The 27,378-nt window shown below is 42.0% G+C and overlaps 1 protein-coding gene across 4 annotated transcripts in view; it reads right to left on the bottom strand.

Moving 5' to 3' along the window:
* MICAL3 (microtubule associated monooxygenase, calponin and LIM domain containing 3) overlaps positions 1–27,378 on the bottom strand; it is a 160,337-nt gene that overhangs the window by 116,568 nt on the left and 16,391 nt on the right. The window contains exon 1 of one of the 4 annotated variants that reach the window (XM_058022950.1): positions 25,823–25,904. The exons of the other annotated variants lie outside the window; for them this stretch is intronic. The gene's annotated coding sequence lies outside the window, so the exon portion shown is untranslated. Of the gene's footprint in view, positions 1–25,822; positions 25,905–27,378 lie in introns of those variants that run through there. 4 annotated transcript variants of the gene reach the window in all.

Below are 27,378 nucleotides of genomic sequence, written 5' to 3'. Positions count from 1 at the left end.
AAATACTGAAATTAAGAAGTATTTTCTTCAACTTCATTCAACTCCTGCTTTCAGGTTCAGTCAGCCAGAACAGACTGGTAGCAGAGGAGAGCTCTGTAAACTGGGAATGCCCAAGAGTGGTGGCAGCACCACAGCATGACAGTCGCTGCTCTCCTGAAAATCCATACAGTGCTCCTGGAGAGCATTAACTGCACAGAACAACCTGGGGTCTATGACACCTGAAAACTACCCCTCTCTCTAGTTGTTCACTGGCAGTAAACAATTTAATATTAATATATTTACTATTAGTTTATGCTAACAGAAACAAATAGTGCTGTTAAGAAAGATTTGTTTTCTCCAGTTTAAGGACTGAGAAATGTAAAGGGTTTGTTTCTCGTTACACTGGGAGTTACCAGTAAAATCCATGTCTGCTCTCCACTCCCCTGTCATTTCCCATACATACACCCCAGAAATTATCATGTGTTTTTTCCATGGACCCAGAAGATCTGGCTTACTGTAGAGGAAAACTTCTCATTTCCTGGGGCAAACCAGAAAACGCTTCAGTATTTGGTTCTTTAAATACTTGGGAGTGACCACAAGTAATAAGCAATGTTTGCTTTTAACCTTTCATTTCTGTAACACTCCTGTTTATTTTCTAGGATAGAACAGACTATTGCAGTTGGGAGAGCCCTACAGTTACTATCTGCCTGGCTGAACAAAAGTTGAAGTTGTTAAAGGCAATGCCATCATCAAAGTTCATTTCCCTTCCCTGGCTGACACCAGTGTCTGGGCATGCACATTTTGTGGTAACTTCTGCATTATGTTCTGTAACTATAGCGAATAACAGGGAAATGCTCGTTTGAAGAACAAAAGGATCTAAAGTTGATAAAAATGGGCAATTTCCTACCCTTATCACACTGGTCAGTGATATTATGAATGCTTTATGTCTCATCCCTGTTATCAACTCAGACATTTCTTCCTGAGCCAGTTGTTTTTATGATCAATAGCTTTCTTTTAATTTCCAGGCCAAGTTTATACCTCTCTGTTCCTGTGATGATGCTGACTTATGCATTAGCTTTGCCTCCCTTCCCACATATATTTATAGACAATGCCACATCTCCCCTTGGCCTTCATTATGCTAAGGTCAAATCAAGCTCTCATGGACAAAGACAGGCTTTCTTTTTCCTCTCCTGCCCATTCTGGGATTGCTTTGGTGTCTTCCACCTCAACAATCCACAACTAACATACATTTTAATGCACTCCTTGATCACAGGAATCACTCTTTCTCCTTTCTTGGTTATTTCCATGTGAAAGGCCATCAGATTGCTTCACACTATTGAATTTAATTTCATGTGTATACTATAAGTTCTAGTCCTGTAACTCAGTATAAGAAATCAGGGAAGTGGGGTTCTAGAGCACTCTCCAACAACAAAAGCCCAAGGTAATTACTCAGTTTATTACTCCTTACCATGACTGCAAACATGTATGCACAGCAAAACAACTTTATTGAAAGTTCATTGAAGGCTGTGCAAAATTATTTGGTTCAAGGCCTTTAGCGGCATGAAGTTGAATTTCTGTGAAAGCAGCTGATACTGTAGCCATTTCTGTAACCCTCTGTCCTCTGACAGTGTGTGTGGGGTGGGAAGAAGAGTGAGGGAGGTGACCCTGCCATTTGAAACTCTGTTTCCGTGACAGGATGGAGGGAATTTTGCTTCTTCCTCTGTTTTAAAGAATTACAGCCTTGAAAGCTGAAGGTGGTAAGAGACTCCCAGAATTTTGCCTGTGTGCAAAGAGCTGCCAAAAACACTGTTGGTAATAGTGTTGTTTGGAAAGGCTGTTCATACAATCTCAAGAAAACTCTGCTTTTGGTAGAAGAGCTTACTAAAAGCTGCTGGTATGCTCCTTAGTGTTGTTTACTCTGGAAAATGAAATTTGAATGCTGTTTTCCCTCAATGGCAAAGCTATGCTATGCAAAGCAATACTTCAAGCAATTTATGCCACATCTGTGTCCTCAAAGCTAATAAAAGGAATGTAAGATGACTACAAGCTATGCAGGTATAATCACTTCACCAAATTACATAAGAGAATTTAAGAGATAAGTACTGTTCTAAGTGCTCCAAGCATATAATATATTTTGCCCAGGAGTCCATTATCCCAAAAGAAAAAAAAAATATTTTGTGTCTTTGAATTGCTCTTAGAAATATCTAAAATACCCCAAGAGTGTGGTTGATTCAGCATTGCTCTAATCTGATCTTGAACAAGCTTGGTTTTCCCTTTTCCACATATGCTATGGAACAGTAACTTCACTTTCATTAGTCCCCTGGCTAACTCCTTAGATCTGACACTAATGCAGCCATTAAGCAGATCAGCAGGGTCTCAAGTTTAACAGAAAGATCAGTATTTAGACATGTCTGACTTCAGTCCAAGGTTGCTGGCACACTTATAAACAGCCATAGATTGAGATGCAGCAATATCTTAGAGAAACAGACCAAAGCAGCAAGTTTACAGTATCCAGCTGTAATGAAATGTGAAACTCTGCCCTTGACAAGCATAATACAGCATTGTTCACTGGACACAAGAGGGGCTCCCCTCTGCAGCTTGGACTCCTACCTGTTCCAGTGCTTCCACGTGCCCCTATGCTCCTCACACTTGCTGGTTTTGGAGAAAACACCAAATTTTCTGCCAGGCTGTTGCGCACAAGGTCCAGAGCTCATCTCACTGCAGACTGTGGGGAGTGACTCCGAGGTTATTCAACATTGTGGCATCCCAGTAACTCACAGGACATGCTGGGGTACCCACACCCCCTGTCCATGGACTCACCCAGCACTTACTGACTCTGTGGGCCCAGATCTTTAGAAGCATTAGACTCCACATTCCTCCTCTGCAGAGGCCAAGGCAGTTCTCTTCTAGCACAGAGCTATTTATTACTTACACCACATGCCACATTAACACAAGCTTATGTAAGCAAATTCAGAGCAAGGTAACATCTAATGAAAATGGCCAACAAAAACCAGGTACCTTGCTATTAAAGGCTGCTTTCCCTGGAAGAATTTAAAGCCACCCAGGGAATGTGTGGGAGAAGCTGACAACACTGCAAAGCAACCTGCAGCAAGGCAGGTGTGGATGCAAAACACCTGCAAACAAACCCAATCCATTGCTAAAGCTGAGTTTGACTTTCACCTAGAACTGAACCTCACACACACTGTGTGCTCTCATCTATGTCAATCCCACCTCAGGTCAGCCTGACAAGCGTTGGGTGTGATGTCCACAGACACACAAATGACCACCTGAAGTGAACAAGAGCAGTTTCCACTCTCTGTAACTGGAATGACCAGGCTGGCTGGCCCATTCTCTCAGCAGTCTTTTCTACAGACAGAGTGGAGCACAGAGAAGCTTCCAGAACACTGCTCTCCTGGCTTCCTTCACTGAACAAGTAGTTACAACCCATTCCTGGAAAAACAACCCTGTGCATGCAGAGAAAAACCAGGCTGTCCCAACTGGGCTACACTCAACAACTGGAGTCAGCACTAAGGTGACCCAGACAGGATTAAGCTGGAGCCCTGCCACACCATTACTTTCATCAGATCAGTATTTGGCTCCAGAAAAAGACAGATCATTTCTGGGGAAAGGCAGCCATGCTTCCTTTTCTCTTCTTGGTTAAGAAACTTGATCTGGCTGTTGATTAGGGAAGTACATCAATCCATATTGTTTAAAACTCTTGCTTAAGGAGAAGGTCAAACTAAGAAATTGTGAGTCACCGAACCACAGAATAATTAAGATTGGAAAAGACCTCTGGAGATTCCTAGGTTGATCCCACTGCTCAAAGCAGAGTCAGCTAAAACAGGTTATTCAGGACTGTGCCCAGTCGGGTTTTGAGTATCTCCAAGGATGGAGTCACAAGGGATGCTTAAAGCCTAACATAATATCTCTTGCAACAGACAGACCTGCATATTTAACCTCCAGGCAGATTAATTTTTATGTAACCAGGCAATACAAGAGAGGATAGACACTCAAGTCCCAGCACACATCACCCTAAAAGGTAAAGTCAAGGGTGCCAAAAACAGCAAGTCACTTTTTCCCCTATATCCATGAAACTCGTGAGGTCCTCGGATTTCCTCCTTACTCTGAAACAAACTCAATTGTTTATTCCCAGCTCTAACAGAACATTAAACAAAAGAAAGCTTAACCCATGAAGACAACACATGAAGCTTCTCTAGCAGACAGTATTGGAGCTCTGAATCCCATTTTACATTCTACTCCCCAAACAAAGGCAACACCTAGTGCAAGGCTTTAACTAAACTGCCTCTTCTCTCCTTGGAAACAGTTCTTACTGGTCAAGTTCAGTAACATCTGAATTTGCAGTAAACAAGTACTGCCACAATCAAAAATAACATTTAAGAGAACCTCAAGAAGTGATTGAGTGTCATGTTGGTCCAGATGTTGACCCAGAACATGTGATTTTCTCACAAGCTGCAAGATGGAAGAGGTGTATAATGACATCAAAAAGGATATTCACACCTAACAACAAAAAAATTAGGATCAAAAAATCCATGCTATGTTTGCCAAAGGCAGAGTGCAATTCCTGGCAATGGGGCAACAAGGAATAGCTATGCAGCTGGCAAGTGAACCACAAGGTTTTAAATAGATAGTTCAAAGCCAAAGATTACTCCCTTATCCTGCACTGGGGGTGTTACAAGGCTGTGAGGAAAGATAATGATGTACAGAGAAGAATCAAAAATGTATCACTTCAATTTTAAATTATCTACCTCTGCCTTTACAAAACTACTTTTTGGATTACTTGCAATGTGTCAATATGATTTAAAACAGTAGCTGTAGAATCCAAAGATCCCTGATTCCATTTTGATGTAATCAGGGGGCTTTTCACTCTTGAGGGGTTGCCATTTTAATTTTGAACACACTCAAATAAAATAAAGCTCACCTCAGGGATGAGAAGTTGTTTCTAGTCTCAGGTTACAGTGGCTATTTAGAAGTACTTGGGTAAAGTGATTTTTCTAAGAAACAAAAGGTCGGTCATGGGGGAAAGACAGGTTAAGAAACCAGCAGAGCAGGCTGACCCTACAAAGAGCAGATTTTTAACAGCCTTGTTTATTGGGAATCTACTACACACATTCATGTGGGACTGGAGATCTTCCAGCAGGTCAGCCCTCCTGCAGCCAGGGTCCTTCTTTGCTCATCCCCTAATAGGAGGGTCTGGAGACAGGATTTGAGGAGATTACCAGGGCAAAGCTGGAAGTGCCTTCCCGCCAGCAGTCTAAAAGTGAAGTTAATCACCTCAGCACTTCTAGGGGCAAGGAATAGGGAAGATTGAGTGAGCCTGCTTTCAGCAGCTGGCCTGAAACCAACCACCAGCCACAGACTTACCAAGTCTGATCCTGGGGACAAACAAGTCCTGAGCAATGGTTCCTGGAGGTAACATGCTGGGTGACACAGAACACACTTCTTTACACTGTTCCACAGAACGTTTCAGCAAGTCCCACTGGAACACTCAAGTTCTCCAGTCAAAGGCCTATATTACAAAGAACTTTTGGTAAAAGAAAATAAGCAATAATTTGTGTGTGCTTATTTAGAAAACAGCTACCTTCACTCAAATCCTCTGGTAAGTGGGGAAAGTGGCACTAAGTCTTTTCCAGGGAAAAAACTTCAGTCTAGATTTAGAAAAGGCTTAGTCTAGACATGGATACCACAAGCACTGAAAATGTGAAAACTTTTCTGGTGTCCTCAGTGCACAGGACAGGGAGTGTCTCCCTGCGTCTCCCTTCTCCCAGCAGGCAGCCCAGGTAGGGGTCCAAGGCTAAACTCAGCTATACCATCACCATACCCTGTCATGGTGCAGACTTGCTTGAAAATTTAGGAATTTATGCTGAAACTTGGAAGAAAATATCCCAGCAAATAACTTTCAGCCAAAACTTGAATGGAGTCTTTAGCATAAAGAGGTCAGCTAGTGACTGTAGAAGTATTCACTGAGTTTCTTCTGCATTTCATACATACACACTCATCCTTCCCCTCACATAAAAAGGACAGTCAGGGATCCTATTTTTAAAACAAGCTTGTTTTCATTTAAAGAGAGAAATATGCACATATGCAGTTTCAATATCAACTATTTCAGATTTTATGGGAAGCTTTTTCTTCATTGACCTGGCCACAGTTTAGTGGTTTTCTTTTTTTTGTCCCTTTGTTTTTAAATCCCTCCATGAAGAGGAAACCCTTCTAGAAAGAAGAGCTATTCCCTGCAGTACCACCTCTCCATTCCAAATTGCCAAGAACAGTGCAGGAAATAGTTTCTAGCATGGGGACAGAGAAATCTTCTTCCAAAAGTTTAAGGACACTCTTCTCAGACTATTTCAGTCACCAATAACTGCACTGGAATGGCACTGGAGATTCCAAAGGAAAGCTGTTATCCATCACCAGCAAGTCAGCTATGCTCAGCTCTGTAAATACATCTCAGAAGAATCAAGTGTTAGACTTTTCCTACATTTATAGTACTGCAAGAACAGAACAAGGAATACAGTCTGTTTAGCTTTTATTTTTGTCTTGATAGGTTTCCATTCTGAATTTCAAAATGTATTCCTGTCACTGATGTGTACATTTCCTAACACTGAGAACTTTCAATGCAATCTCAGTCAAAAAAGACCAAGAGAAAATTCAGTACCTATGTCCAAAGAAGTGCTAACAGACATTTCCACCTTGAGAAAGGCCAGAGACAACAAGCTTGTTCATCAAAACCAGTTCCTGAATTTTACAACTTTCTCTTCCAGCCCTGTGGTTTCACTGGGTTTATTAAATCACATCAGCTGGTACTATTAAGTACTTGATGACAATGCAGAAAGGAACAGCACTTTTGTGGTAGGAAATGCAGCCACACAACCTTCCTGTTCATGCATAAGTGGGGCTGTAACAGCAGATGCACCCAGATTCCCATACATATGGATCCATGCTTTGCTTAAACCTATTTATCAAGGACATCTATTTCATGCTATCACTGAAAGGTATTTCTTTCCCTCCCCCCTGATTTTGGGAATGCTTGGGAAGTTGTATTTTTCAACTGAAGACCATGCTGGAAGCTCCCCTGCCTAACTAAACACCAGCAGCCTCTTCAGTCAGGTCAGAGATTTGACCTGATCCCCACATGGCAAAACTATCACAGGAGAAATGGAAGGGGAAAACAAACACAAGGTTTGTGGTGAGATGAGATCCACCCCTTAGGCAATTGTGGGATCTACAGCTGTTTCATGGAAATCATGAACATATCCATATCTTTATAACTTAGGGCAGAGGCTGTAAGAAATATAAAAACCTCCTCTAGTTTTCAAAATCAGTGAAAGTTGAAAAAAAACTAAAAATCAGCAAGGACTTGGCAGAAGAAAAGGTTTATGTCAGTATTTTTAAAAAATGCAGTTTCAATCACCTCAGTATGACATGTCTGGGAAAACAAGTTCCTTTTTTTTTTGTTTGACTTCTTCTTAAGTTGCATTACCACTAAGTTCAACTAGAAATTGCATGAGCAAAGCCAAGAAGCCAGCCTGCTTAACAGCCAAAGAAAGAATAAAAATTATTTGTCTGGACCTACCCATTACATCTTCTGCATGCTTTAAGGACACACCTCTTTAAAAATGCAGACATATTTCATCTTGCCTACCCCTTTAAGAAAGGCTCCAATTGCTCTTTTAACATCCCATATTTAACTTCAGTTTTAACAACTTGTAGATTTATCACTGCCTTTTTCTTGCACTCATAGTAGCTGTGCACTAAGCAGAATTTTGCTCCAGGACCTTAATTGTACTTATTAGGGCTACAGCTAACTAGCTTTCAAAAAAATTCTGGAGAAACATCATTTAGAGCAGTCCAAAGGGCTGCCATCACAAACTGTGACAAAGCAGTACAGAAAAGCTCATACCCACATCAGGGCTGCTGTGGAACAGAGTCCAGCTCAATGTTTGCTCTATTATCAACTTGGCACACTCACGGGAAGTTGTGGAAGTCTGTTGTTCAAGTAATTTAAAATTAGACTACTTAAAAGAAATAACAGGAGGAATAAGCCTTAGCTGTCTAGATTATGTTTCCTATAATTTTGCAGGAAAATTTTACAAATATCCACAGATTTATTTTTGTGCAAGGGTAAGAAGCTCGTGGGATGTAAATTACCATAAGGTTTGATGCTTTAAGGACAGAACATTTCAAGTGCAATACTCCTCCCATTCTCCATGAGTGCCTTCAGAGCTCTTGGTGGGGTGCCTGACAAATACATTTGTCCCACCTGAGACTTCTCAAGTGTGCCAAGACATCCCCCTCAAGCCCTCTTGCACACAGCTACAGAACAAGACAAAAGGCAATCCTGATCCTCTTTATTCTGGAATTCTGACACAGGGCACATACAATAGCTGTGCCAACTGACTGGCATGTTTCCTTGCACAGATTTCAGATGGAGAGGCAGAGATAAGCACAGGGGGAAAAAAAAAAAAAGCAAGTACACAAACAAGACCTAATCACAGCCCGTCTGTAGTGGTAAAAAATACATTGGGTGTATTGTAACTTGGAAAAGATCAACCTTTAGGATCTGTCACCTGCTCTGTTTTAGGTGTGATCATCCAGTCATCTAAGAATTCAGAACAACACTTCACAAGCTTTCATATCCTACTTACACTAGAGAGTTTCTCTCAATGAAAGAAAAAGTTGTAAGCTGCCAATACGGTTCTGAATCAAAAATATGGTCAAAAACCTAACTTCCATAAGTTACTTTTATTCAGCTTGAACACCTATCTGATCTACCATCTTCAGGCAGCAAACTGCACGAAGAGCAGAGCTCCAGAGGATGCCTACTCTCCTGGACTATGTTTTGTTCAGGAGAATGTAAACCAGCTGTGAAGTTCTGTCTTTCATGGGGTGAAGTTGTACCACAGAGCAGCTAAAGATATCCCAATTATTGTATGTTTGCAAGAAAGCAGTTAATTAGGCCTTGCCTAAGCAGGCAGAAAGCAACCACAGCTTTAACAACTACCATTTCTACAATGGTTTTTCATCTTTCTTTCCAGACCCAAAATACATAGTTGCCCAGAATCTCTAAAAGGCTATGACACCACTAGACAACCCAGGTTAGATCTTCCTTTTTGAAATCAGCAGGGATTTTCATGCAGTGCCATTAAATGTGAGTTATACAGGTAACAAGTGCTCCCAAAGGTCCAGAAGGGAGACCTTTGAGAGGAACAAGTTTAGTTGGAAACAATCCTACAGCCACAAAAGCACATACTGTCCTCACTATAAAAGCTATTTACTCTTCAAAGCAGCAAGATGAAAGATTACTGAAAAAGTACTGGACAAGATAAAGCAACAATTAATCTCAATTAGTGCCATTCAGTTTGTGTTCAGTCTCAAGCCTTTAATCTCCACCTTTAAATCCACTTTTTTGCCAGCTCGCCATCATTTTACAGGAGAGCTACAAGAGGCTCCACAAAACCTTCATCAGGAGGAGGATTATTTGATATCAACACAAAGTTAGGCCACTTCCAAGTAATTCCCAAACCCTCAGCTGGGGCTGCTGTCCCTGAGGTGGTGCAGCAAAGCAAGCTGCTCCTGCATTTTTGCTGCCTTACTTCAGTGCTCCCCCAGAACAAGAGCACACATCCTGCTGGCTGAACTGCCCCTCCATTCTGCACTCCAGGGAAATGCATGCATCTCAGTTATGCACACTTACATCACCAGCTCCCATCCAGCAGGACACACAGAGTTCAGCTCCTCCATTAAACTGTGCTCCCCTTGGCAGCCAGGGAAGGAGGTGCAGGTGGAAAGCAGGAATCCCATCTGTGTTTTGAAGGGCAAGGGTAAATCAGCTACAACAGTGGGAGCTGGAATAGCAGTGAGGCACGAGACTGAGCTGAAATTCTGAGAGTACATGCACTGAATACTCTCACTTTTGTGTCCCCATCACACACACACACAGGGTGGTGGGCAGACAGAACCCTGGTGATGTGGCAGCTGGTTTCTCTTCTCTCCCTAAAACAGATGATTTCATGTCAGAGTATATCCTGATTTCAGTCAAAGAAAATATCCAGAACCATCAAACTTTTTTAAAAAGCATTTCTGACCACAATGTGGCAAGATGGGGCTAAAAAGAGAGAAGACAAAAAAGCAGTTTTGTTTGAGAGCTATTTTAAGTTCACATCTCCAGGCAGAACAGCTTTTAGCATTGCTATGCTCAGTAAGAAGCTTCAGGGTCAGTTACTTTCATTTGTTGTTTCTTCCCTAAGGAATAGCTAGGTTTGCATGAATAGCACTGTGGAGCTTGGCTTAGACCATGCATGTGGGGGAAGGTGGAAAAAGACATGAGAGGGCTGGAAAAGACAAGAAAATTGCAGTGCAAAAGCTGTTTACAAATGCTGCACCACACTAAGACAATTTCCTCAGCTGCTCAGGCAAACCATTACTTTGAATCCCAATCAATGGCTGCAGAGGTGGAAAAAAGCCTGGTACCATCTCATCCTTCACATCAAGGGTAGGTGGAAGGGCAAGGATATTCCATGTAAAGCTTCCAAGAGGACAACAGAGGAAATCTTTAGTTTTGCCCAGGAATTAAGCACTTGGCTGTGGACTCCAGTAAAGGAAAGTCAGACTCAATTTTACCACAGCAGAACAGCAGACCTCTGATGAACAATATACACAAGTAAGAGCTAGATGGGATTCTAAAAAAGCCACTACAACCAAAAAAGTAGTAGTTTCCTACACAAAAAAAAAAAAAAAAAAAAAAAAAAAGTGTCAAAAGGAACTCAAGGACTGCCTATTTCTGACCATGAAAGCACAGATTTGCTGGGGCCTGGCCTGCACAGGTTTCTATTTTTATCTGGACAGTGAAAATGCAGATGTTGTAGTTAGAAGTTTCTCACCACTTTAGTGACTAGTTTTTTTATTTGAAGTTCATGAAGGAATGGATAAACAATCCATTTATCTGCTGCACAAGCACGAGTGCTCAATGCGTGTTACTCCCTGTACCCCAACTTCATTTCTTTACATTATCATTGACACCTGTTTCTTTCTTTGTCTCCAAGTTTATTTGCAAGTACCATTTATGGTTGTTTTTCAGAAACCCATGCCCTAAGAGCCTGACAGATTGCCAGCTCACTTCATTAAAAAACCTCCTGTGGTAACAGCTTTCTTCCACTGCTGACCAAGGCTGTGTTTGAATGGATGACCCTAAACTGAAGCGCTTCACATGTCGAGTCTTGGCTTTGCCAAGTCAGCCTGTAACCCCCTGAACATGGGGAATTCTTGACATGAACTTCTTCAACTGTGGCATCTTTTATTCCCCCAGAAAAGCAGAAGAGCTAGTAAACATGCTTTTACAGTCATCTTTAAGCCTCTAGAAATGACTCTCCTTTCTTCGTCCTGACATGCCTCTCCTCCTCTTGAGAATTCAGAATTTTCTATTACCCCAGCACATTTTAGAATACATTCTTTAATCCCTTTGCTGATTGACAATTTCACTTAAGATTTTATTCACCCTCTTGGGATTACTTATATGGTCAAACTCTGCTCTTCAAATAGCTTGTAAAGTGAGGATTGAACAATAAGGGGTGGGAGAAATGAGTTTAGCATCAGACAGAACAATTCTGGCTCCTAGGGTTGAGCAAGCCTTGGAAAAGACAAGAATTCTTGCCATCATACTGCAGATCACCTGCCAAAGAGTAACAAAAGCCCCCAACAACTAAAAAGATCACAAAAAACCCCAAACTCTTTCAGATCCACTTACCACCCTGAAATGCAAAGGAACAGGCAACACCAGAGAGCTGATAGCCTCCCCCCTTGCTACAGCAACAGAGCCTGCCAACCAGCTATTTATCAAGAATCCACAGCCACATGAGCTGCAAAACACTCCTCTCCTCAGACTCTTGACAACAGTCCCAGCTCAGGTTCATACCAAAACCCCAGTTTGGTACATGCAGAACCTCTGACAGGTTTCACTACACTGAGAATGTGACTAAAAAGGTGCTGCTTCAACCCCTTGTCAGCTTAATACTTGTGTTAGGTCTAATATTAGAAGATTCTAAGTCCATTAGGGGTAACTGCTTTCATTAGCTTTTAAATAGTTTTTCCATGGCAGGATCTCTGAATTCTCTCTTCAAGCACTGGGGCACACTGCTTTCCTCACTGTTTTCCGAGGATGGCACAGCAGGAAATACTAAGGACAGCTAATAAAAACAAAGCCACAGCCCCAAAATACAAAAGGTTCTGCCAGCATAACCCTGAAGAGCACAGAAGTGTCAGAGCATGCACTGTGCTGCTCTCCTGGCTCAGGTTTTTGCCACAATATCTGGCCACATGCCAAGCTCTGCATGTGGCAGAGGTTGCCACAAAAGCTTCCTCTCCTGTCACCTCAGAGGCACAGAGATGGTCAGCCTTGGGCGTTGCCACAATTACCTTCATTCTGCTCTATTAAAGCTCTTGGATGAATCATGTTGCACCATTCTGGTTAAAAAGAGGCCTCTCCAAGGAGTGCTCACACATGGACCCGCTCCCTCCATAGCTGTGCTACAAACCTGGAGTTCCTCCTCTCCACAGCTGATGTGCTCCCAACCTTGACAGAACAAAACAAAATGAGGGAAACACACAAGCCTTTCAAGTCTAATTTCTGAAGCCATTTAGACACTGAGAACAAAACTGTTTGATCAGCAACAAGCAGACAGGAATGGCTCGGTCCTGAAAAGACTCTGAAGGGAGAAAAAGAACACAGCACAAAGATTTGTTTCACTACTCCTGCTCAAGGACCTAAAGATAACTTACACCTGTGTATATCTCAATTTGTGGTACCTTACATGCCCTCTTGACCAGTTCTTGACCCAGGAAAAAAAATGCCCTAAAGGGACAGAGAGGAAACTACATGAATATTTATGCTCTTTAAGAACAATAATACGTGTATCAAAATATGCACTACATAAACAGTTTACTGAGGGTCAGATTTTGAGTGTTCCATTGTCCAGCCAGAATTTTTTGTTTATAAACTATTACATGAATCAATCTTTTAAAAAACCTGTGAGCCTCCTGCTGAAAACAAGCAAAGTATTAGTCCTTGAAATCTCACAAGCAGCAATTATTTTTAGACTAAAGGATGCTAAGTGAAGGTTATGAGGCAAGCAATGTCATTTGCAAATAAGCTCTCTGAAGCAGGAAACAAACTCTGTGAATTTGGGCCTGTGGCTGTTCAAAACAAATTATTTCCAGTCAAAGGCATATTTTACACACAAAAAAGTGCTGGTTTCCAGCAACAAAACACAACTGACACTCTTGAGCACCTGTGACAGACACCAAGCCTCTAGAACATAAGACAATGACAGAAAACAGATCCCCCTCCAACCCAATTTGAAGTTCAGAATTACTTGAATGCTTTGAACAGAGAAAGGGAAAGGAGGCTGCATCCAAACTAAGAGAAAGCAAAAGGAGGGATGGCTTATTTTCAACAGCAAACAGGCACAGCCATGGTTTCAAATCATGTAATGAGACCACTGAGATTCACATGAGCTCCAACACAGCCCTCAGCACAGACTAGTGGGGCAGGAGGAATAACATTTACACTGAACATTGCTATTCCTCTTCCATCAAACAGACCACCAGGTGACCTGGTGCTGTGCTCTGCTTCTCATCACTACTGGTGCAAGTTAGGAGCAGTCAGAGTACACAAGGATGAGTGGCCCTGCTGTATTATGGACAATTGGAGATTCAAGGAATAAATATTGTTCCTTCTCAACCTTCAAATTAAATTGCAGCAGAGGAAAAGAGACTGACCTGCATATTCCACATTTTTGCACCAGTAAGGAAGAACAGGTTAGTACAAGAGCCTCTGGAAAATATCCTGTCAGAAGCTTCCCTGTACAGGTCATATTTCTGGGCTTGCTCTCTTGAACAGAAGCTATTCCACATAGCTATGTTCATTTCACCAAAACAACTTTTTGCGAGTGTGGGGAAACCTACAAATATGAGAAGTACTTTTTATGGATAGTTGGACTTCCAGCATCACCCCCCTCCCATGTATATTTACTTTCCAGATTACGAAACATGAGTCTTTGGGTACTTCATATCCAAAAGCAGTTATTTTTTTTCTTTTAAGTTCCAGCCTTTTTTACTTCTCTTACTGTTCCCCACTCCATATACTCCATACCCTGCATACTTAGATGACTAAACATCAAATGCAGCAGCATTTCAGGACTTGAGATATTGCCAGATCAGAGTTCTTCATGCTTTACCACACACTTTGTCTCTCACATAAGCTTTTACATATTTTATAACTAGCTGCATTACTTGTTTAAACAATTGTTATTTAAGAAAAAAACCATAACATTTGGTGGTCTGTGTTGAGAAAGGCATAACATCTGCAGCTGTTGTTCATTTGAGACAAACTCAACTTCTCCTAGAGCTGAGGTCAGTACATGGGTGTTGTAATCTTATTTCAAAAGCTCCCATATCTTCTCGGTGATTTCTCATGTGCAGCTCCTCACAGCACAACCAACAAACTCCATCCCTCTCCTCACCCAGCTCACCCTCTCTTTTGTAGCACTCATCTCCTCATTGGACACAGCTGTGGCCTATTAAGGGCAGGGCTGTTCCTAATCTTTGGTGATTAGCACAGCTGCAACTCCTCAGGTGTGAGATTACCTTCTGCACTGTCTTTATTTTCTTACAGTCTATCCCTCCACACACAAACTCCTGAAAGGAGGAACTGAGCTGAAAGGCAACAGCTCTACCATATGATTAGAGAGACAGCTTCAGTCTTTTCCCATCAATGATGAGTGTTTACATTTATGGCTCAGCATTTTCTTCAGTATGGCATCTTCACATCAGAGACAAGTTCTAGATTAAATGCTTTAGAATTGGAACCCAACTTTTAAGTCTTACATATACTCTCAAACAACCAAAAGAATAACTGATTTTAGCCTGTAACTCTGCATTCTAGAGCAGTCTGAAACCATGACCAAATTTCTGAACCACACAATTAACACACTTGGCTAGAAAAGACTTTGTTTTTTTAAATCAATTTATTCAACAAGAGAGTTGTCATGATTTACAAGTCTTTGCACCAGTTGTGGCTACCAACCTCTGCAAGATGGAAAAAAATGTTAAAGTAATACTACTTGAAAAATCATAGAATGATAGCATGGTTTGGGTTGGAAGGGGCCCTAAAGATCTCCTAGCTCCAACTCCCCATCATAGGCAGGGGCACCTTCCACTAGACCCAGTTGCTCCAAATCCCATCCAACCCAGCCTCAAACACTTCCAGGGATGGGGCACCCACAGCTCCTCTGGACAACCCCTGCCAGAGCCTCTGCATCCTCACAGCAAAGGTGCTTTTCTTACTAAGGAAAGGAAAAGATCTACTGTCACTCCCCTACATTAGCCTGAGCCCAGCTCCAGTCAGGAAGGAAAGAGCACCAGGGACCAGCAGACTTATCCAGGTTGTTCTCCTGGCCTACCTTTTCTGGAGATGTTATAAATACCCTTCTTTGAACAGCACAGACTCCCTGCCCAGCTCTTCCTGGGGACTGGAACTAGGTGATCATAAAGCTTGCTTCCAACCCAAAACTATTCTTCAATTTTATAATTCCCAAACATTTCCCTCAATTAAGAAGCACCACAGCACTCAGTGAACTCAGAGAGCAAACCTGTTGCTCTCCTACACAATAACCTCACTATGGCCTGAACTTCAAAGAGCCCTTATGGAAATGTTCCTGAATCCAGTAGGAAGGCTTTACAGTAAGCACTAAACAAACATATGACTTGGGGTGCTTTAAGAGGCTACTTCACTTGATAAAGTGAGAGAAATATCACTGATAACAACCTACAAGGATGAAGGCCCAGCTTATCTTAACAGCACAAGTGGCAGTGTGATCTTCCCTTTATTCCTACTGCTTTAAGGCAAGAGGAGTTGAGGAAGGCAATAACTCCAAGTGTCCCTGAACTTAAGCACAGAAAGATAATCTCCCTTCAGGGCTACAAACCAACTACTTACAGTCTTCAAAGAACTCTTAGTTAAAGAGCCAACCAGAGGAGCAACGTGACCAGAAGTTGCCTGGGCAATGGATGGACAAGGGATTTGCAAATTTGCTTCATTTTGTACTGAATCACTTTGGTAGTTTTATAGCAGGAAGGTTATAGAATTCATAGCCAGCAGGCCAATTCCAGGGGACACTTCAACTTGCATCCTATAAATCTCCATCGAGATATTTGTATAACTGTGGATTAGCAGGCTCTTAGACAAGAAAATACCTTCACTTCACAGTTAGGGAATAGACTCTACAGCCAATATTTGAGACCCAACTGCTTGTGTTATGCACCTGATTAACCCATGTGTGAAGCCTGATCAACATGGGCCAGGCTCAGAGGGAACCATCTCTAGGTTTACTGGGTAAGTGAACAGAAGCCAAGGCTTAATCTGAGCAAAGCTGTAAGAGTTTATTCCTAACTCTCACACAAAATTGTTCTTCAACAGGAACTTTCAGTGTAGAGGTCTCTGTGTCTATCCCACATCATCTTTCCTTTGAAAAGTCAACAACTTACTCCAACTAATGGAGACTTATCAGTAAAATATTTTGTTTCACACACAGCCACAGCAAGGAGGGTTGATGAAGCAAAGTCCAAGACTTTGATCTGTGAAAGAATATTATCTTAAGATTCAAATGGGGACCACAAGCACCAGTGCTGGAAAAATTAAGGGAGAGTATCAGCAGAGAAACAGAGGCAGGAGTTAAAAGCAAGATCTTATAACCCTCTATCCTCAACCCTGGAACCCCTGTCATCAAGTTTATTTTCCAATAAACTGATTTGTCCAGAGTCACAGATTTTCAAGGATTCAAGCTTCTCATCGTATGGTTGAATTTAACTTCAAGCTTATTCTTGGGTCTACCAATTTATTCCCTGAAAACTATAATCATGAACAAAAAGAAAAAACAACCTAACACCAAACCCTTTATTTACCAAATTACCCTAATCACATTGGCAGAGCTATTAAATGACATAACAGATGGCTGCATGACACAAAGGCATCTAAATTTTAAAAGCTGGTACCTTGGTTTTACGGCACTTTAGTACTTCTCTAATAACCAAAGCTTTTAGTCAGTCCTTCAAAATTGCACATCTCTAACCATTTGTTTTGAGATAGGCCCTCTAAATGTATATTAGATGAGCTCTTCTCAGAAGACTTTGTTCTGCACATCTAAATCCCACTGAGCCTTACAACAGTTTGAATCCTGCTCTCCTCAAGCCCTCCAGGAAGCCCTACCATGCCATGCCATGCCACAAAAAGCCAGCTGTTCCTGCTGAGACTCTTCCTAAATTCTAGAAAGGCTTCCTCAGAGACTGGGAGCATACCTAGCAGTACAGAGCATTACATCCTCATTAGGATGACACTGATATTCTTGATCAGTGCAAGGACAGCTTCCACTCATGCAATGTTGGAACCCAGGACATTCCTCTGGCTGCCCTGGATGGCTCGAGCCCCTGCCAGGGGGCTCAGAGACCTTGGCACGAAGCCAAAGACACCTGTGCCTTTGATTTTAACCCATGGAGAAAACCACCAACTTTATGTGAAGATTTACAAGCCATGAGAGTTTAAGTAGAATTATAGTTAGTTTGTCACAGGGTGAAAAGTAAAACTTTGGGGTTTTTAGAACGGGAGTTCAGAAACCAAAATGGAGGGATTTGGGTGTGCCCTGTCATTCTTAGCCTCCAACTTCTGGGGGATGGTGGCACTTCTGGATTGGTTTAGAGTAGAAACTGACTGTCTAACATAGGTATTGGAAAATTATTGTAGATAATGTACACACAGTTTTTAGTAGAAAAAGATAACACCGTCCCAAGCCTCTGACTGACTTGCTAGACAGACCTCAGCAAGTCAGAAAAAGAATGTTCTAGATAACAGAATAAAAAACCTTGAAAACCACAGCCAAAGAACCCTGACTCCTCCTTCAATCTCAGGGCTGGGAAAAAGTGACTTTCTAACACCTCGAGGTCATCTTAACCACAGAGTCCAAGAATACAGGTATCAACACTGCCAGAAACCTTCACAGTAAAACAGCAAAGTCATAAGCAAGGGCACTTGCCACAAATCCCAAACTAAAGAACGTCCACAGCCAAGCTCTGCTGTGTGCCCATTCCTATAGATGCAAACAAGCAGTATAAATTCACTTTACAGTTACATGCTGCCCTTCTCTAGGGGAGGATACACCAAAACATTCTGTGTGCACACAGCTCTCCCCAGCCAGCCTGCAGCACTTCAGCACAGGGACACAAAGATCTGGCTCTTGGAGAGCACTATCAGTCCTGTAACAAAGTCCAGGGCAGGCTGACAGCAGTGGGTGATAGAGCCAAGCCCTCTCTGCAAACAGCGACTCCGTGGTTATCTGCCGCGCACAGCGCTTTGTGCCCTCCAAACATGGAGCTCTCCTGACAGGAGAGGAAAAAGGCTCAGAGAGCCAGAGCCAAAGGGGCTGGCTTGGTTTATGGGCTGTGGCCCAGAAAAGCAGATAGCCCTGGCACACGAGGTGACAGCACAAACACTGGAGCATTCCTCAGGAACAGAATGGGAAAAGGTTTGTTACTTGCACAGTCAGTGAGATGCTGCATTTCTACACCTCACTGCAAACTAAAAAAAAGAGTTGTGCCCTTCCAATTTAGAGGGAATTCAGTACCCAGAAGTTTTCTTTAGAATTTCCTTATTCCATCCTACCACATTCAATGCATGCTTTAGAGCTGTCTTCCATTTGTAGCAAACAAGTTTTATTTGGACAGAATTTACATGCATATTATTGCTGAAAGCAATACCTAAAACCAGTTTTTAAAGAAGAGACTAAAACAGGGCACCTGTGTCAGAATGGGGCTAGTGTCAACAGGCCTGCCCTCAGCCAAAGAGTGCAGCAACCTCATCAAGCCAATTGTGACTAGTTGGTGCCTCTGCTTCTGTTTCATAGAAGAAAAACAGCACTGCAATAAATTTAGTTTTATGTTTTAAATTTAGTGAGATGAAGAGCTCTCCTCAACTGTCAAGTCTGAGCTCCATAGGCAGAAGTGTTCCTACAAACCAGACTGCAGGCATGCCCTAATACCTATTACACTTGTTCAAATACAGTGTGTTCTCTTGTTCTAGTAAAGTTTATAAATGTCTTTTCAGCACAAGAGAAAACCAGCCATGCAAACAGAAAATCTGAACATGACACACTGTCAAGCTGACAAAGATAACACTGAAATTCCCCTTGCTCTGTTAGCATAGCACACACTTGAGTAGAAACCTGTAAGCAGTAAAGCATTTGCAAGGAAACAACAGTCAAGATAAGGGCATCTCTTTCATCTGCCAAAATGAATCTCCACTGCTTAACCATAACAAGTGAGGAGCAGAAACCTGGAAAAGGGCAAAGAAATGAGAGTTCAAACCATAACTGTTGCTGCAGATACACAAACAGATGAAAAACAACTAAAAAATTCTATTAATGCAAACTGCAAGCATTGGATAGTGCTGCTCTAGACTCTGTGCAACAATAGGAGGAAATGGAAATCTTGCCTCTTTCAGTCAAAATATACAAAACACAAATACACCATGAACACTAACCATGTTCCTAGTAGCTGCTCTTCCACAGAAAAGCAGGGAAAGTTTTCACCTCTGATAAAACCTGCAAAGCCAGAGCTGTTTCAGTAAGATCTAAGCAGAACCCTTTCCTACCACAGCTCAGATCCAAACCTCTGCTTCCCACCATCAGCAAACTGGCACCTACTGGAAAAGCACAAAGTAAATGATTCACTTTCCCTCTGATAACCATGCAGCAGATTGCTGCTACAACAGACCAGAAGAGAACTGGGAAAAACGTGGGTTTACTTGTCCTTAACCAGAGATCTGGAACACATATGGGGGCTGAGGACACAGCTCAATCCCAGAATAAATATCTCCTAGACCTCCAGTCAGGACTCGTGGTTCCAGCTTAGATGTGTGAGCTCTGCTTTAACCACCAAGGAGGGAATTTCTGTCTTTAGGAGAGAAGTTAAACAGCACAGGTTAATATCAGCCAGGACATACAATTTCTTTATTATTATTTTCACTACTGCTGTTTACCAACAAAAGCCCAAGTTGTGTCTTCATATCCAGCAAATCAGCCATTCAAAAAATCCTGCCTGGAATCTGTGAATGTACCTCAGATGAAGCTGTGGAAGAACTAGCCAGACCAGGGAAAGAAGCAAGTCATTTGCTTATTTAAGTGTTTTAAAAAGTCAGAACTGAGCCAAAAAAAGCAACCATACACACTTTCTTCAGCTGGCAAACCACACATTCTCACATTATGCTCTTAAGTAAAAGAAAATAGTCCAGGGGTTGTTTCGATTTCTTTTCAAGCTGCATCACCAGTAGCAATACTGATCTAGGAACCATTCCCTGATTATCCTTCTACAAAATAAAAAGTGAGGCCTTCTACATATCATATGCAGGAGAACCTCCCACTCATCTGGAAGTGTTAAACACAGTTGTAAAATTTGGACTCTTTCAAAAGCCCAATAAAAATATAAGTCAGGTTTACTACAGTGCATAATCCAGCATAAGAAGACAGAAGCCACATGAGGCTGCTGGGCTCACTTCCCTTCTCAGGGCAGTAGCACCAGCTTCATTTTTTCCTTTTCACTGTTATTTCATCCTTATTAGCATGCCAAGCAGGAGCAGGAAGAATTCCACAAGTTCCCATACATTAGCCCTGGCAAAGTGAGCTGCCTCTTTTCCATCAGTTAACTTGAAACACACAAAGAAAGGTCTCTGAAATGCTACCTGACAACTCGTGAGATTAGTTTCCATAAATTAATCTACAAGCAAATAACTTTGTGTGACCAGGAATTTAAACAAACAAACAAAGGCACACAGGAACAAGCAGGGAAGAAATGATCTGCAGTCAGACTGGCCGATATTAAAAAAGCACACCCGAGGGCACAGTGATTTCCAGGGAGGAAATCCACCCACATCAGAACTAGATGGAGCACATACTCTCATGCCAGAAGCAGAATGTAACTTATTCCAATCTGAACAACTGCTTCACTCACTGCATATTGATCCTGGACTGTTTATTCACTAGTTGTCACTGTATGAAACAGCTCATGCATTGATTTTTCCCTGCCTCCATTTTTTTTTCACCTATTGTGGCAGGACACCTTGAGAAAGCACCACAGGTATGACTGGTGCCAGAACCAGAATTACAACAAAAAATGTTATGCTGTATAGTTCAGTGCAGCTCCCAGGACTGGCCAAGTTATATAAAGTTCAGGCACTGATTAGTCATTTAGTTACATATTTTTTTAAAAGGCAGTTGTTGGGATGCTTGCAGTGAAGAACCCAAATTTAGTCCATATTAAAGATGTGTGTTCATTACATTGACAAAGCCACTAAACAGCCATAAATCCTGTTTATTTCATGGTTTTCTGAAAAAGAACACTTAATGTTACAAAATTACAAAACAGGCTGGTCAATTACCTCAGGACTGCCCTGAGGAACAGAAGGCTTGAACAATAGAAGCTTCCAGACAAAAATGATAAAATACACACTGAATCAACAGTTTAAAAAAAGATCCTGTGAATGCTAAAAGCAAAACAGGCTGCCTCCACTATGTCAGTCTTCTGAAAAGGTCAAACACCTTCTAAAAACAAGAGTACAACAAAAGAGATGACAACAGAGCAGAACACTGTATTCTTATTTCTCAAGTTATCTACACTGCAGTAAAAGAATTGAATGTGTGTTCCCTCCTATGAATCAAGACTCTTTCAACATTTAAATCAGAATGATAATTTCACAAACAAACATTTCAGAATCAAATATTGAGGCTCTTGCTATAAAATGATTTTGTTAAAGGGACAGAAGTTGTTAATGAAGGGCCATCAGGTATGACAGATATTTCAGAAACATTACAGATGTCACAGAAAGGAGCACTGTAGGTAGATAAATAAAACACACTATCCACTTCAGAAACAAACATTCTTGTGACTAATCCCCAGATTTAAGCAGGTCAGATTTTACAACATATCTGTGAATCACCAATCTCTTAAAAACAAGCAAGCACAGAAGGAAGAGGCACCTTTGTCACAGAAGGGGCTAAATGCACACATCCCTAGAAATAACTCCCAGCATGCAGTCCAATGAAACTGCCAGCTTCACCACCAGCCACCCAAATTTTTCATTTCACAGTATATTAAAAAGGGTTTCAGGTTCACTTGAACAGCATTCACTTTCCCACAAAGCAGCAGTACCAGGTTTGCCTACCTGGGGAAGCGAACAGTGGTCACAAAACAGTGGTTCCCATTCAAAAAGTCAGAGACAGGAAGTACAATTAATATTTTCAGCATGGGATGGTTATGCTTAAAAAAAAAAAACAAAGAAAAAAAACCACCTAGGGTTCATGACTCTTTTGGGAAGGGAGGAGAGGGTGGAAATTTTTATTTTGTCTTTTAATACTGTTCTGCAGGCAGGCAGTTGGACACACTGTATGTGCCAAGTGGCTCAGTTACAAGCTATCACAATTTTCCCAGGCCTGCATCTCTTCACACCCACACTGGTATCTTGCAAGTCCATAGCCACATGCATCTGTAAAAACAGATGTAGGACTTCATTAGTACATGTATAAATATTCATTAGTTGCTACTCATGCCCACAAACACATCTATCACATCTGCAAGATAGCAAAAGGTTCCCTGTTCCTGGGATCAGTGTATTAAGAGCCCTGGATTCCTATCCTAGCTGTGTCTACACTCATGAAGGTCAGCTCCAGAGCAATCATGCTGCATTTCATTTATCTCCCTTCAGAAACTGGGGGGACAAAGCCCATTACCCATTTGGTGAAAGGGCAGGGACACCTAGAGATGAAAGAATTTCAGTGCAATGCTAGATCAATAGTATTTTCACCATTTGAAAAGGTAATGCTGCTTTCCTAGATAAGGGCAGACCACAGACAGAAACCCTGTCAGGCTGCAAATGCCTAATCTCACCTAGAGAGCAAAGTACAGGAGACAGGCAGAAAAGCAGCCACCAATGTCACCAGTGTCACCCTCCTGAGCAGTGCAGAGTGTGGACAGTGTGGAGTCCACCCTGTTCGTGTGCAGCTGGAACAGGAATGAAACTGGGTCCTTCCTTCCCAGTTTTGCTTCCTTTCAATTTCTCTTTAGGCTGAATAACATTCAGATGCATCAGGGTTAGAAGCTCTAATTTTTCCCCAGAATTTGTTGAAAGACTGCACTGACTCCACCTGCCTTACACTCCTCCTTGACAAGCAGACAGGGCATCTTATTTCAAGTTTCTCTGCAGAGACACAAGAAATTCCATTCCTAAGGGTGGCTGCTCATCCTGGAGCAGTGAGACAGGTCACTTCCAATCATCCTCTGAGTACAGCCAGGATTTAAGTCAATTCCATTCCAATGCTTCACAAAAGTCCCGGCATACTCTGCCCCTCCTTTTTACATTAAATCAGCATCCCAAGACTTCACTACAGTAAAAGGTACCCTCCTGAATCAGTGCCAAACCCTTTGAAGGAAGCATAAAAGAGGCACTACATCACAAGACATCTCAGCCTAACACAAATGGGTACTTAAATACCCACCTGAAAACTAACTCTACAAAAGAAAAAAAAACCAAACAAAAAACCACCCAAACCTCTCCCAAAAAAACCCCCAACCCCCCACAAGAAACCCCTCCAAAAGGGAAAACCACCCCCAACAAAAACAAACAAACAAGGAAAAAACAGAAAAGAAAACAAAACCAAAAAAAAACACAAACAAAACACCCCACAGCTTTTTAAGAACCAACTGCTTTTCACAAAGCTGCTCCTAATCAGCAGTCAACAGGAAAATGCAGTCATGTGTTCAGTTATTAAAAGCTTTGATTGTTTTACATATTCAGTAGTAATTAAGAATGAGCAAATAGTATATATTTTGCTAGGAAAAATATTATGAGGTCACATAGAGGAAGAGGCAAATTTTGTTTTAAGAACAGCTGATAGAGGCAGAAGTGACAATGCTCACAAGAGCCCAAGCACACCTGAAGCAGCTGGCAGAGCTAAGAGGAGAAGCAGACAGCAGCTAACACAAAACTACATTAAGTACTGCTCCTTTAGCTTCTCCTTTAGCTGGGGCCCTGCACACACAGAACAGTCAGAATACCAGCCTAGGAACCAAAACCCTACATGGGAAAGGAATAATGGTTCAGTAGAAATGATGATTTCATGGCACCTCATCCAACCACTGGTTGTATTTCTCTCCTTTATTAATTTGCATTTCTTGCCTCTTTCTTTCATAAAAGGTTGTAATACTTCTCTTGGAACTCTCCTCCACAGGCACTATGTTCTCCCAAATCCAACATCATTCAGCTACAACTTTTCCCTGTCATTCAGCCCAAAATCCTCCTCCCTGACCAGCAATGCCACCGTGGCAGTTCTGGATCCTGCAGTGAACCCGTCCTGTTTCACATCTTTTATTCCAACAAGGCTATTTTTAAACCCAGATCAGATTTCTGATAAGACTCTACACTCTCAGACAGCTGTGCTGTGTGACAAGAGCAGGCAAAGAGGACACAGAACCCCAGGATTCAAAAACCAACTGGAGGGCAGAGGCACTGCCCAAGACACACCTAAAAATCCTATAGTTGTTTTTTCTTTTGTATTTAGTTGTAGTGACTGCTGCTGTTGTTTCAGATCTGAAGAACCTGAGGGCCTTAAAGCCTGTCCGTTTACTGAAAAGGAATGTACTTCACTGCACAATGTACTCATAGGAGAGCTGTATCTAAAGCCTGTTTAGAAAACAATGAACAATTGTCTTGATTTAGTATCTTCAGAACTGTACCTCCACTATTATCAATATTTAAATCAAGTGTAAAAAATAATTTCTCATAGCAAGCACTACATACTCACTTTATCCCACTGGCTCTGCAGCAATAAACCTTAGCTGAGAAAAGTCCTAGTTCAAATAATGCTGCCATATCAGGAAAAGCAGGAAAATCATTTTATAAAGGAAAAGCAGAAATCAAACAAGAAAGGAATTTTGTTTGTTTGTTTCTGGAGCTGCCTTTTCATTTAAGAAAACACAATGGAAAGCATAAAAACCTCAGAAGAATGAAGCAGACAACAGTGCCCTAAGGGAAAGAGAAAAGAACACAGATGCTGTGTTCCAACAGCAGGCAAGAATTACTGGGCTGGAGATGGCTGAGTGCTGCAGAACCAAAGCCCCCAAAATCCAGAAATATAAATTCATCATTATACCTGGGCTGCCTTCTAAACAGCTGCCATGCTACAGTGCACCTGCTGAGCACCTATTCCATTCTGTCTGTGGGGTTTCCTAAGTTAATTTAGCACTCACAAAAGAGAGCCAGCACATCTTGCAGGAGCCTGGGGATAGCAGCATTTACAAGATCAGGTAAAAAGGTGACAAACAGCAGCTATTACACTTCCACTGAAAAATCAAAACAGATCTCTGAACAAATGCAGGACATTTCAACTGCTTATGCCCTAACAAAAGGGCCTCCCAGAAAATATTTTCCTAAATACCAGTCACACATGGTATTGCTTCTTTCACTGGAGCTCACATTCAAGGTCACTCAACCTCCCCAATTCCTACTTCTTCCTTTAGCTGTTCTCTTTGGATCCTCAGATACAGGACTCATAAAAGGTTTTTCTCTCCTCATTTCATCCTGCCCAAGCCCTAGGAAAGCCTGCTAGGTTCAGCAGACTCCAGCATTAAGCAATGCTCCGTCCTACATGTCCCCAGATTCTCTCCAACAGCAGGGCTATTTGATGGATTTCCCCAGCAGCCTCGTAAAGCGCATGCCATGTACCAGATGTTCACTCACCCACAAGCTCACAGCCTGCCACCAAGGGGAGAAAAAGGTGGGCAACAGCTCCGAGTTCTTCCTGGCTGCCTGAAGAACGATCTCCCTCCTGCGTGCTGCATTCCTGCATTCATTCCGTAGAGCCACTGCAGTGCTCCGAGCAGGCAGACTTGCAGGAGCAGCTGGAAAACAGCCGTGCTCTCCTACGCTGAGCAGAGGTGTCCATCCCAGAGCCAGGGTGGGTTTTCCTCAGCAAACCTATCTTCTACAACCCCCTTACCACAGGGTGGGGCACACTGACAAGTGGCCATTGGAAGGTGGTCACCGGGGCAAGAGAGGATAATAAAGCCAGAGACTTTGCCTGCATGTGTGTAGGAAGGGAAAAGAATAAGTGGAGCAAATAATGAGTGAAAGAATGGAGTCAGTATGCAAAGAAAATTATTTACTGAACAGACTATTCGTGCTGCTGACCTCAGTCCATTCCTCTCCAAGTATTAACTCCTTGTTGTTGCTCTGCCTGGGAGAGGAGGTCGCAGCTCATCTCCACTGCCCTGCCATTAACCATTGGATGTAACCAGCAGATCCTGCAGTCAGAATTCCAGGAATGCTCTGCTGCTCCATTCCACAGCTCCAGGAAGCTCTCACAAACCAGAACACACACACCAAAAGCCTGGTTGGTGCAATCATGTTTCCCTCCTATACCTGGCAAGAAAAGCCCCTCTAAACCCAGAGCTGAAGAGGCTCACCAGAGCTTATATCACCACCATTTCTAAGACCTTCACAGAAAGAATTCTTTTTCTGCAGCACTTGAGTATTATCAGGTTTTAGAAAGTTGATGCCTGCCAAACATTCTTTTCCACAGCAAGAAGTGCTGTGTGCAAGTTAATCTCACACCCATGACCTTGTTCTTGCCACCTAAAGATTTTGCTGTCATAATAAACCCCACAGACACTGCACTCATTTAACTGTGGCATAAACCTGAATATGTCACAGCAGTTTGTATTTCACACAGCAGCAGCTACCCCAGTAAATAGGAATACTAATATCTTTTGTATTCATTCTTGGGGATACAGAACAAAACAGGTTTTTATACCTGAAAAAAAAAACGCTTTAAGTCATGACAGCATTTGAGAACCGGCTTACAGAATCTACCTGGCTCTCAGATTCCCTGATACTTATTAAGGATATTCTCTCCACATTGGAGCCTACATGGTGAAGCAAGCAGCAAACCCCACTGATACCATGCAATATCCAATGTAACAACCCAGCATTTAACTCACAGCCCTGGAAACACCTTCTACTCTATACCATTGTAAAGAAACTTTTCTAAATACATCACAAAGCCCCTGACTTTGTGGACAGGTTGAAAGCTGCTCCCTAAGGACTCCATTCAATCAAGTGAGGAATTAACACCGAGCATTTGCAAGTGCCATTGTAGCCTATGGAGCACAATTCTAGTAAATAACCCAACCTAGCTTGAGCTAAGGCAGCTGTTAGGAGAACCAAGCTCTGCTACCCACTCTTGTGAATCATTTCCTGAATTGCTGTAATTAGCACAGCATTGTAAGGCAATTCAT

The sequence above is a fragment of the Melospiza georgiana genome, chromosome 4, assembly GCF_028018845.1.
Source record: "Melospiza georgiana isolate bMelGeo1 chromosome 4, bMelGeo1.pri, whole genome shotgun sequence".
Classification (NCBI taxonomy): Eukaryota; Metazoa; Chordata; class Aves; order Passeriformes; family Passerellidae; genus Melospiza; species Melospiza georgiana.
Note: the sequence above shows the minus strand (reverse complement) of the source record. Positions and strands in the feature narration are given on the sequence as shown.